Raw genomic sequence first — 11,592 nt, forward strand, 5'->3', positions numbered from 1 at the left:
GAACAATTGTTTGAAAACATTTGCGAAGCAAAGTCCATCCAGAAGCTTCCATATATCATACAATGTTACTAACTGGCTAATGTGGCTAGAAGCTATTACTTCTAATTACACATTGTCACATAATTACAGTTTATACATATTATAACATAGATTTAGAATTTTTACACAATGGACATTTTATCAAAGGTAATCTTGAATGAAGCAGCCAAAATTGATTAAAATAGACTTTGACTCTAGTAAACGTCTGAAAGTTGCTTCATATGATGTACTTACTAAAAAGTATAATCTTTAAAGGGAAACTGGACTTTTTCTGAAATTGTGCCTATCATTTACAATCCTTATCTGAGACAAGAAAACGTAAAGCTTTCTTTTCTGCACATTCGGAATAATAAAAAACAGAAATTTAGTTGATGGGGATTTGATTTGTTCTGCCTATTAAGCCCTCTAAAAAAATCATAGAACCTACAACGTTGTACATATATGCTGTAAGTAATGTGAAAACAGCACATTCATGATAACAAGTAATATTTACAATAGTTTGGTAATTTTAAACATTACACTATAACTTATTTTCTGGACACATTGATTTCACAGAGCGCATTGCACAAAACGCTACTTCCTTCAAGAACAACAACTACCATTAATCATGGCAGACTTGGTGGGAGATAACAACGACTACTCTAGGATAAATGATGATCCAACATTTTGGAGCCTGAATATACTGAGGATGAGCTAAAAGTTTTAGAACCTGGGTGCGAAGCAGATCATGCCAGAGCCGTGTATAGAGAGAGTATGGCCAACTCGGTTTCAAAAGGACCACTTAGTAGGTCCCCAACATGGCACCCTGGTAACGTGAAAGGCTTTTGACCTATTTAGAGAGAGTACGGCCAGACAATCTCCTAAATGATTGGACAAAAGTCCCTCACATGACTATGGGGCCACTCTGATAAATGTTTTGCCCCTTGTAATCAAAATGTTAGAATTTGAGAAAGTACATTTTTATATTCTCACAAAATGAATATATTAGAAGTTGACAAAACTATTGGCAATAGCGGAATATCCCCCAAAAAGGAACACCAAAAAGTATCAGCTTCCCTCTGTCCCTCTGCAGTGTTCACAGGCTATGCAGCACACACACACACACACACACAAACGCACACACCCCATCCCTCAGCCCTCAGTAAACATCCAATCACTGCAACAGTATGCAAATAAGCCACTGTCAAGAGCCATTAGAGTTTGAAGGAGCAGCACATGGGTGAGTGCCCACGTTATGGAGTGAAATTACCCTGAAAACTCCACAAACAAACTATTTATTTTTTTTATTCACACAAAACGATTATTCAATGAAAAAAAACGTTGCGCAAGTATAAAATAAAATTTTTGCAAAGAAAAAAATGATTTTCAAGATTATAAACTATTTTTAAGTTTAAACATTTGGCAGTAATATTCCACCCTGCGCAATCCACAGACTTGCATTCAGAGCACCCGTAATTTGCACTCTACAATGACAGGTGGTGCTGTTGAGTCATTTTAAGGCCTTCAGAGCTACTCTTATTTACGCATGGTGCCATACCCCAAAAATAACAAAGAAGAAGCATGGTGGGGATTAAAATAGCAGACAGAAGAGAGCAGAACTTACAGGTTGAGCTTGTTTCCCCTCTCTTCTGTTCGCCATTTTACGCCCCACCCTGCTTCATCTTCATTGTTATTTTTGGCGGACGGCGTCATGCGCAAATAACAGTAACTCTGATGTCTTTAGTTTACTCAGCAGCACCACCTGCCGTTGTAGAGTGCAAATTACGGGTGCTCCGAATGCAAGTCTGGGGATCGCGCAGGCAGCATAAAATATTACTGCCAAAAGTTTTAACTTGAAAAAAGTTGTTTTTCTACTTGGGAATCGTCTTTTTACTTGCAGTAAAATGTGTTTTTATACTCGAAAATCTTTTATATATACAGTATATATATATACATATATATATATATATACAGTATGTGTATATATATATATATATATATATATATATATATATATATATATATATATATATATATATATATATATATATATATATATACAGTACTTGCAGAAAATTGGGTTTTTACTTGCAAATTGTTTTTAATTGAAAAACTTTTTTTTTCCATTGCGAATCGATGAGTGTGAGTAAAAACATTTTTGTGTTTTTGGGTTTTGGCAGTAATTTCACTCCATACCACATGCACTGCATATGATAAACTGAGGACAAATGACCGGTGTCTGACAAACCCCTGGTTGTAGTTCTGAATGTTTTATTTAATATAATCACAGCATTTAAGAGAACATTTTTTTAGAAAGCCAGTTTACTGATTTTCTGCTCCTACTCCCAGCATCTCACTAAGAGAAAGTTACTTTTGTGTGATGTTGTTGCTTTTTAGAACTTTTAAAGGGGAACTGCACTTTTTTTGAAATGTTGCCTTTCGTTCACAATCCTTATGTGGGACAAGCACACTTGTTTTTGTATGCATTCTAACTTGTAAATAAATGCTAGCAGAAGTCAGCTAACAATGGAGGGGATAACATCAGTCACTCTATTCCGCCTATAAAGCGCTCAAAAAAACGTCCAAATACCTTCATCAATGATTTAGCGCCTTGCAAAATCCATCCATCCATCCATCCATTTTCTATCGCTTGTCCCTCTCGGGGTCGTAGCCTATCCCAGCTGCACTCGGGCGGAAGGCAGGGTACACCCTGGAAAAGTCCCCACCTTATCATAGGGCCAACACAGATAGACAGACAACATTCACACTCACATTCACACACTCGGGCCCATTTAGTGTTGCCAATCAACCTATCCCCAGGTGCATGTCTTTGGAGGTGGGAGGAAGCCGGAGTACCCGGAGGAAACACACGCAGTCAAAACCACAAACATAAATAGATTTTATTGGAATTTTATGCAAAATACCAACAAAAAGTGGAATACAATTCTAAGGTTGAAAGAAAATTATACAGGATTTCTTTTTTTTTTTGCGAATAACAAAGTGAAAAGGGCATTGTGCAAAAGTATTCAGGCACCTTGAGTCATTACTTTGTGGAACCACCATTTGCTGAAATTACAGCTGCAAGTCTTTTGGGGTATGTCTCCACCGTTTTTGCCCATCTAGTGACTGTGTCACAGCGCGTGCTCAATCCCGCATGTCATCTGCGGCAAGCTCTACCGGTGCCTCCGCTGGCAGCGTGCCAGGACACGCCCCTGCTCGCTCTGCCCGCATCGCAAGGTTGCAAGGAATCAGCAATCTGCACACCTGGGACTAATGAAGGCAAGCAGTATAAAGACCAGCGGACCCGAAGATCCTGCGCCGTCTCTGGCTTCCCTCTCCTGCGTACTTGCTCTCTCCCTCCCTGTGACTTCCTTGTTCCTGTGTCTTATGTCCTTTGTGTTCCCCGCAGTGTTTTTCCTGTTCCCCATGTCGAGCTGTGTGCCTTGACTCCTCTCTGGATTTTGGACCACCTCCCTCGATCCTCGACCCCTGCTTGGACACGAACCTTGTTGTTTCTCTCCAACCCCCAACCGCTTGCTTGCCCACGGACTGTCTTCTTGCCTTGCCCCTTTGGACTGACGAAGGATTCATCCAACACGCACATACAACAAACCCTGGTAACATTTACATTGTTAATCCTACACATCATTTCACACCAAACACATAGAGAAGCATACACCTCCGACACACTCATCAAAGGGTTCAATAAACCTGTTGAACCGATCTTTGTTTTGGTGTCGTCTCCTTCCCCCGCCGTACATAACAGACTGAATTGTTTGCCCATTCTTCTTTGCAAAACAGCTCAGGCTCAGTCAGATTGTCATGTTATGTTTAATTTCATATATCCTTAATTGTTGTCTATTTCTGTTTCAGCACCTTTGTTAATTTTCTTAGTTGCCATGGGTGCTGATTTTCTTCACCTCCCTCAGATTACTGGTCAGGAGGCTCACCTGCTCCCGGTCACTAATCAGAGAGCTATTTATTCCTGCCTTGTGCCACACTCTGCCTGCCAATCTTGTTCGCTTCACATGACGCTTACGTTTGGTATTTATTTTCATGTGAGTTTATATTTACTAGCTTCTTGCTCCCTTGTTTTCTAGTCTCCTTGTTAAGCTTTGCCGTAGCTTCCCATGCCATCCACATGTTTTCCTTTTCATATTTTTGCCTGTTATTGGAATAAATCACTTCCTTACCTGCACACTGCTTCCTCACGTCCTTCTGCATCTTGAGGAAACGACCAATGCAAAACCATGCGACCCAGACGTAACACAGATTAGATGGAGAGTGTTTGTGAATGGCAGTTTTCAGATCTTGCCACATATTTTTGATTGGCTTTAAGTCTGGACTTTGACTGGGCCATTCTAACAAATTAATATGTTGTTTTAAACCATTCAATTGTAGCCCTGATTTTATGTGTAGGGGCGTTGTCCTGCTGGAAGATGAACCTCGCCCAAGTCTCAAGTGTTTGGCAGACTACAAAAGGTTTTCTTCCTAGATTAGCCCTGTATTTGGCTCTGTCCATCTTCCCATCAACTCTGACCATCTTCCCTGTCTCCGCTGAAGAGAACACCCCCAGAACATGATGCTGCCACCACCATATTTGACAGTGGGGAGGATGTGTGCAGAGTGATTTAGGGCTATATAAATAAACATTGATTGATTGATTGATTGATGTTCACTGTTAGTCCTCTGCAACACTGTTTTGCATTTTTGCTAAAAAAAGTTCAATTTTGGTCTGGTCTGCCCAAAGCACATTCGTCCACATTTGCTGTGTCCCCAACTTGGCTTATTTGGTTTTCTTCAAACAATAGCTTTCTTTTTGCCACTCTTCTATAAAGACCACAATTGTGCAATGCACGGCTAATAGTTGTCCTGTGGACCGACCTGAGCTGTGGATCTATGCAGTTGGTCCAGAGTCACCATGGGCCGCTTGGCTGCATCTTTGATCAGTGCTGTTGGTAAGTGTTGTGTATTATTTATCTAAGACAGTACACTATCCTTAACATATTGTGTGCCAACATACAGCCCAGTAAGGTCACAGAGTTTCTCAGATGGGTTATTCGGTTGATAAGGGGACCCAGTAATTATTCCCAGATTTAGTTGTCAGTCACCGCTGTCTGAAAAGTGATCTGTTGGGCCAAAAAGGCCCAGGAGTAGAGGGAGGAATGCAGAAACTCAAATTTAGTTAGAGAATATAAACATCGCAACGCATCTGAGATGGTCCCCATGGTGGGAGAATGGGATCGACGGTCAGAGGTCTCCCGAGTTTTGGGGCTCACACACATATTGAACTCATCACCTGCACAAATACGCCAGGGCTAGGGCCAGACAGGCTGGCACCATGGCTAGAATTAAAGAAGATGACGTGACTATCATATTTATTTTCTACATTTAAAGCACTTCTTGTGATCTACATAACGTGATGGTGGTTCTTTGGTCAAAATACTGCATAGATTGTATTTTACTGACCTTTCCTACCGTTTCTCCAGGATGCGCTGTTTTGTAGGCTGTCTTATTTACGTGCTTCCACTTCGACTGTGTCTTCTCCTTACCAGCCATGTTGTAGTTTTAGTGCTCCCACATGGAGTGTACTGATAGATAAAAATGTGAACTATACGTTATTTTGTATTAGAAATGGCAACAGCGGAGGATGCATGTGCATGTACGAGCCAGTCTGCCCAACAACAAAAGGATAGAGAAAAATAAGTAACTTATTAATTTACAATGTTGGACTACAAAAGCGGACTCGCGCAAAGCTTTTTGGGTAAAACTTTACCATATATGGAGCTATCCAATGACACCACATATTGGTAAACATCACAAATTGGGCAAATTCCAAATGGCTTGTTTTGAGGAAGTATGAAGGAAGGCAATATTGTTATACCTCCTTGGTTTGATTTCACAATTCCATGACTTATGCAGATCCGTACTACACACAAAACAGATACCAATAGATTAAAAAAAGTTAGTTTTGCATAATATGACCCCTTTAAATGGCAATGCACCATCTCAGCCTACACTGGTTAGCCACCCAAAGCATTCATTTGGTACAACATTGAGATCATTCAACCCTGCCTTGTACCGCACACAACCATGGCTTGAGTGTTCTGTGGTGTAGGATGCCTGGTTCTGTTTCCCCTGTCGGAAAAATGGCAGCACTGTTATTGAGAGCAATGTTGTTTTACCTTAACTGGTTTTAACAACTGGAAAACAGCACTTGATTGAGACAATTTGCTACATTCTATGGTGTGCCGAATGTTGTCACATTTAGATTTAGATTTTAGATTTAGGTTTGGATTTAAAATTTAGATTTAGATTTTGATTTAACATTTAGGCTTAGATTTAACATTTAGCCCTTGCATTTAGATTTAGATTTAAGATTTAGGTTTAGATTTAAAATCTATGTTTAAATTTAACATTTAGATTTAGATTTAGATTTAACATTTAAATTTTGGATTTAATATTTAGATTTAGATTTAACATTTTGAATAAGGGCCCTGCGATGAGGTGGTTACTTGTCCATGGTGTACCCCGCCTTCTGCCCAAACGCAGCTAGGATAAGCTCCAGCACCCCTGTGACCCCTGAGAGTGACAATCGGTAAAAAATGGATGGATGAATGGATTTCGAATAAGATTTAACATTTAGGTTTAGATTTAACATGTTTATTTAACATTTATGTTTAGATTTAACATTTAGCGCTCACATTTAGATTTAGGTTTATATTTAACATTTAGATTTTGATTTTGATTTAACATTTAGGTTTAGATTGATTGATTGATTGAGACTTTTATTAGTAGGTTGCACAGTGAAGTACATATTCCGTACAATTGACCACTAAATGGTAACACCCGAATAAGTTTTTCAACTTGTTTAAGTCGGGGTCCAATGGTAACATTTATGTTTAGATGTAATGATTAGATTTAACGTTTAGATTTAACATTTAGCACTTGTATTTAGATTTAGATTTAAGATTTAGGTTTAGATTTTAGGTTTAGGTTTAGGTTTATAGTTAAGATTTAAGATTTAAGTTTAGATCTAAGATTTAGGTTTAGATTTAACTTTTTAAATTAGGTTTAATATTTAGATTTAGATTTAAAAATTTGAATAAGGGCCCTGCGATGAGGTGGCGGCTTGTCCAGGGTGTACCTCGCTTTCTACCCAAATGCAACTGGGATAGGCTCCAGCACCCCCACAACCCCAAGTGGGACAAGCGTTAGAAAATGGTTGGATGGATGGATTTCGAACAAGATTTAACATTTCGGTTTAAATTTAACATTTATATCTAACATTTAGGTTTAGATTGAACATTTGGCACTCACATTTAGATTTAGATTTAGAATTTAGATTTGGGTTTAGATTGAACATTTAGGTTTAGCGTTAACATTTAGGTTTAGATTTACCATTTAGATTTAGTTTTAATATTTAGATTCAGATTTAAGATTAAGGTTTATATATAACATTTATATTTAGATTTAGATTTAACACTTAGATTTAACATTTAGATATATTTAGAGTCAACATTTAATTTGAATGTAAAAGTGATGACAATGACCTTAATGTAAAAAATGTGTGTCAAATGTGAGAAAAGTGATTTAGATGTGAGGAAAAATTTGCTAAATTTGAGAAATATATCTGCTACAAAAGTGTGACTGAACTTTTACATTCGGCACCCCATAACAGAGGCATTTGTCCAGCCACAACCATGTGCATGCTTGAACTACACGGACTCAGCACAAAAGCACAGAGGCTACTGGGGGAATTGTTGACTCCCTGTTGGTTGGTAAAACACAACTTAAAAAAAACGTCACTACAACAAGACTGTGGGCAGTGCTGTTAGGTTTCTCTGTGTAAATGAGTTGGGGTTCTGTGGGACTGCAGAAACTTTGAGACATGATGCAGTTCACCTGATGATAAACTAGTTTGAAAATATATATTTTTGTATTATTCATAAGACTACTGTACCTATCGACTTGTCCAGGGTGTACCCCGCCTTCCGCCCGATTGTAGCTGAGATATGCTCCAGCGCCCCCCGCGACCCCGAAGGGAATAAGCCAGACCTAGGCATTCTGCGGCCCACGGGCCGCATCCGGCCCTTTGTGCGTCCCTGTCCGGCCCGCGTGACCATGCCGTTGTGTCCTTGGGCAGGACACTTCACCCTTGCCCCCGGTGCAATGAATGTTGAATGAATGATAGGTGGTGGTCGGAGGGGCCGTAGGCGCAAATTGGCAGCCACGCTTCCGTCAGTCTACCCCAGGGCAGCTGTGGCTACGAAAGTAGCTTACCACCACCAGGTGTGAATGAATGATGGGTTTTTAACATGTAAAGCGACTTTGGGTACTTAGAAAAGCGCTATATAAATCCCAGGTATTATTATTATTATTAATTATAAATTACAAAATACATTTTAAAAAGTATCTATGTCGAGTGTGCAATACAACGGTGCTGCTTTTGTTTTGAAAATCGTTATTTGTATTACTTCCGTGTGGACGTATGCGTATGCGTGTGCGTGATTGTGAGCGAATGTGAACAGCTGCAATCATTAATTACAAAATAAAGTTGAAAAAACATCTATGTTGTGCGCGCAATACAACTGTGCTGCTTTTATTTTGAAAAGTATTATTTATGGGCGTGTGTCCGTGTGTAACCTGCGAGTGAAGGTGCACATGCAGCGACAAGTGATGCACGGTTTACACCCGAGACGCTAAAAAGAGAAAAGTTGATGAAGAATGGCGTGTTTCCAACAAGACATGGACTGCAAAGCAACGTTCCCTCTAAGGTGCGTACCTGCGCAATTGCGCACTGCTCAAGCGTCTGCTGCGCGCAGCAAATATATGCCGCGCACCAAATCAAATCCCATCTGAATTCTAAACAAAATAAACATATTTATTCCATGTTATTTTGCAATGCAACTTTGAGTGACAGTGACAACAAGCGGCCCTAACGGTGTTCGTCAACACCGTTCAATTGAACACCGTTCAATTATTGTAACGTCTATCGAGATGCTTCGAGGACAGGAATTATATCGATCACTTTATTGAGCAAAACTGTTTATATTCGGACATAACCACACCAAAAACATGAGTAAAACAATTCTATCTCGAAAAACTAGTCATTTTCTGCCGTACAAATTAGGCCAAAACCAACTTGTCATCTGTCACCAACACGCATAGCACTAAACCACTGGTGCGTTTATGGCCACACAAAAAGTCGGACAACTCAAACACCACACAAAGTTACACCATGACTCCTCAGTCATACGTGTGCTTATTTTACTGTCATTTATTATTAATGTTAATTTATTTATATTAGTCATGGAATGCTGTTACACACACTATGTTGAAGTATTACTATTATTATTAATTATTATTATTATTATTATTATTATTTATCTTACGGTATATATCAAAAATAATATTGAGCAAAATTTAATTGAAATATTGTCGATGTGGCCCTCCAGCAATGCTCGGGTTGCTCATGCGGCCCCCGGTAAAAATGAATTGCCCACCCCTGGAATAAGCGGTAGAAAATGGATGGATGGATGGACTATCGTATGTAAAGTACTACTTAAAGTAAAATTGTATTTAAGAATTAGGCCTTCCAGTTAAGATAAACATTGTGTTGTTGTTTGATAAATGTGGATGAAGTGTACTTTATTTTATATCTATTTTTCAATTTCAATTTTGAGGTATTGCCAACTTATTGTGGTCAGGGGCTTTGTGTGCCACTGACCTTAAGAGTTATACCAGCAGGATCTTATAGTCTTCGGGTGCCCACTAAAAAATGTTGGGTTTAAAAATAACCCAATTTTAACCCAACTGCTGGTTCAGAAAAGGACGAACCCCTTATTTGAGTTATTTTAACTCAACATTTTGGGTTAATTTTTTCAACCCAACTTTTGCGTTGAATTATTCAACCAAAAAGTTGAGTTATGATAACTTATCGTTGGGTTATTCCCAACCAAACTATTGGGTTGAATTATTTAGCCCAAAAGTTGAGTTATGCACACTCAATGTTGGTTGATTCATAACCCAACTATTGGGTTGAATTTATTTAACAGAAATTGAGTTAAAATAATACCCTTATAACCCCAAAAAATGGATTGCTCTTCATAAAAATAACTCCAAAAATTAACCCAACACCCGCAACTCATAAATTGGGTTATCAAAATAACACAGCATTTTTTAGTGTGTGGGACATCCAAGCTGGACAGGTCTGAAGGTAGAGTCCTGACAAATTGCAATCCACTTCTCCAGGTTTGATTTGGACTCATAGCAAACAACCAAATTCAATGAAAAAAGCATGGTTACTAATTTATTACAACAAAAAACTGTCCCCTCATATACTGTATGCCCGCCTAGAGTCAACCCTATGGTGAGGATTTTGGCTTTCACGGTTTGTGGGACATTTTTTTTCAGTGTTTTGAGAAACGTGTGGGTGAGGAGGCAAAATCAGCACTTGGCGTGACTTCCAAAATCAATAGTTGTTTCTGCTCAATTGTCCATCATTTGTTTTTAAGCGATGAATTGTGAAGTTTGTCACCTTTCGATGATGTATGTCACGGTGCATGCGCAGTCTGCCTTCTGCTGCAAGCTCTGCCGGCGCCTCCGCTGGCAGCGCGCCAGGACACGCCCCTGCTTGCTCTGGCAGCCTTGCGGCCATGTGCAATCAGCGCACCTCGGACTGATGAAGGCGAACAGTATAAAGAACAGCAGACCCGAAGATACTTTGCCAGAACGTAATCATCTGTTTCCCGTAGTAAGCTTCCCGTCTCTTGCTTCCCTCCCGCGTACTTGATCTTTCTCTGTGTCTTCCCAGTTCCCGAGTATTATGTCCCTTGTGTTTCCCGCAGTACTTCACGTGTCTTCCGTGATCGAGCTGTATGCCTCGACTTCCCTCTGGACTTTGGACTGCCTCCCTCGATCCTCGACCCCTGCTTAGACACGGACCCCTGTTGACGCCTCGCTATACCCCCCGACAACCTGCCTGTCTCACGGACCTTCTTCTGCCTAGCCCCTTTGGACTTGTCCGCTTCCTCACTCAACACTCATGGTAACACACAACAGTTAATTCCTCACTTAGTCACACACCATACACACTCTTGGATTTCATCACACTCCATTCCCTTGTTGTTAATTAATATTATTATTTGTTATTATATATATATATATATATATATATATATATATATATATATATATATATATATATATATATATATATATATATATATATATATATATATATATATATAGGGAGAAGCGGCAGAAAATGGATGGATGGGATGGATAATAAATCATAGAGCTACTACGCCCTCTTGTGGTCTGTGCCGTCTACACTCCTCCTGAAAACATAACAGTATCAGTCGGATTAAAAACTATTGCAGTTGTATTTATCAATTCGTATTATTTGTATTTATTACTATGCATGTACTGTTGCCTTGTTTTTGCACTTGTCACCTGAAGACGCCTCAGGTAGATTTGTAAAGAAAGAAAAAAAGGAGTACCGTCCACATGAAACCATTACATATGTGTTACATCAGAACTGATCTTGTTGTAAACATTTTATATATTTTT

This window comes from Entelurus aequoreus, linkage group LG04 (assembly GCF_033978785.1).
Source record: "Entelurus aequoreus isolate RoL-2023_Sb linkage group LG04, RoL_Eaeq_v1.1, whole genome shotgun sequence".
In the NCBI taxonomy this organism is placed as follows: Eukaryota; Metazoa; Chordata; class Actinopteri; order Syngnathiformes; family Syngnathidae; genus Entelurus; species Entelurus aequoreus.